This window comes from Haliotis rubra, unplaced genomic scaffold (genome assembly GCF_003918875.1).
Source record: "Haliotis rubra isolate DU_JTF1 unplaced genomic scaffold, ASM391887v1 Scf50, whole genome shotgun sequence".
NCBI classification, from domain to species: Eukaryota; Metazoa; Mollusca; class Gastropoda; order Lepetellida; family Haliotidae; genus Haliotis; species Haliotis rubra.
In genome coordinates this window covers 2,468,335-2,470,568 of record NW_025767191.1, presented here as the reverse complement: position 1 = coordinate 2,470,568, position 2,234 = coordinate 2,468,335, and positions in this window count along the sequence as shown.

The following is a 2,234-nucleotide window of genomic DNA, read 5'->3' as shown; positions in this document are numbered from 1 at the left end:
CGTGTATTGTCCTGTATCAGATATATATCGTGTTGTAACTTGTGGCCTCAGTATCAGTGTATGGTCGCATGTTTTGTGTTTTCTTTTCAGGGAACAAAAAACCATTAACATATCGTGACTTACCAAAGTATTCAGATTTAAACACATTAAAATGACATACATGCTTTTGGGCTTACGATTGTATGGACCTGTTTATTTGGGATGCGAATGCCAAACACCTCACTTGTGTAGCTTAACTGATAAATGTGGTAATGGTCATACAACGACAGACGAAGCTTCCCATTGACAGCCATGATACCTACATATGTCAGTGTATCCATCTGTGATGGTTTTATGTGACTTTTCAGGTTTGACAGTGACCATTTAAAAAATCATTTAAATCAACCTTACGCGCTAGAACATCACGCCAATACGACTGAACCCCATTTCACAACGCGATCGTAGCGCTAAGGTGTTCGTAACTCCAATACTTTAACATAGACACGACAGTCGTAGCGCTACGATCGTTTTGTGAAACGGGCCCCTGGTGTTTAATACGGTCTAAGATTCACATTGAAGGAACTGTGGACATAAAGGGATGTGATTCAAGTTTATCTACACGGGTTCTTTGAACTGTTGAGAACATGAATCATTCTGGAATTTGGACTAATCTGTGGAACATTCAGTCATCAATACGCTGGGTTCAAAAGATCCTGATAAGAAAGGCAAAATATGTCTTGTGTTAATCTAGCTCTGTTTGAAGCATATCCAGTAGATTCTGGCAACAATTTGTGACTGTCATGAAGCTTGGTTTGAAATCCCCCAGCCTGACTCTGAACAAGGAAGTCGTGATCACCACAGCCAAAGAAGATAAAGACCATCGTTGGAATAGTTATGGAATTCGTAGTATAGAGATAGAGATAGATAGGCAAAACAATGCCGCACTTTTGAGATAATTATGTTCCACAAGGACAATGCGCTAGTGCATAAATCAGCCCGTGCAAAGACTGCATGTCCGCCTGTATCACCCACCTTATTGTCCTGAAGCCTCCAAACTGGAAGAAACGTCTCGCCAGAACAATAAGGTCAAAGTAGTTGTGGATTACTGTTTTGACGTCTACAAAACTGGGATAAATTCCCTCCAAAATCTTTGGCAAAAGACTGTCAATACAAAGGAACTTAAAAGAAAACGTAAAAAAATTCAATGTCTTTATTTTTAGTTTTTGTAAGAATGCTTCAGAAATGATCAATCACCCACATAGATAATATAGTGATGCTTTCATGTCCACAGCATCAGTGTTGGTCTGTTGGTCATGATATGCAGTTTTAGTAATTAAACCGTTAGTATCGTGAACTTGCCTGATATAGGAATAGCGCTGTGGTCGGACAAAATGTGGGGTGACTTTCTATACAGATACACACTAATAATAAGATGCATGCAACTAGGCCGCATATCATAGTCAATCAGTGTAATTAATTGTTCTTACCCAATGGCAAAATGTAAACAATCACCCATGTAAGGCCAGTGCCTGGAGCAGGGGCGACGCTCCACGCAATTGGCGGACAGCGATAACTCCCAATGAGCTTAGTCACAAAGACTGACCACACGATATATTTTTGTGAGTGAGTGAGTGAGTGAGTGAGTGAGTGAGTGAGTGAGTGAGTGAGTGAATGAGTTTGATTTAAGGATGCTTTGAAAAATTGTATGTGTCAATTCCAGCGGCAGAATGCATGAAGAAGGCCCGATGCAGGCCATACAGCACTTCAGTGAAAGCCACAATCACGATGCTAAAATACATAGCAACATAATCGGAATCAAGCTTGGATTCAAATCAATGATCACAGGTCTCTGGCACGCTTTCACAGGATTCCACAGCGAAATGGAGCGGCTTAGACGAATGAGCCGCCTAATTGCAACCAGGCATCCCCGCTCGTTCAATTACCTTTGATATATATAATTCAAGACTGAGTGAGTGAGACTTTACTCCGCTTTTAGCTATATTTTATCAACATCACCAGAAATGGGCTTTGCACATGAGTTGAATGTAAGAAGGGCCTGAAACTGAAGTTTTGCATGGTTTGGTAAGCATGCAATTTGGAAATGCGCCGAAGTTCTATTTTCCATAATTTGTATCAGAAACATACGTGTTTTCTAATTCATTAGTAGTCTCTTGGGCAGGATCGAATTCCTAATAAGGAAGATGGTAGGACTTCGCATTCTATGTAGGATATATTAGTGTTGTAATTGACAGTTC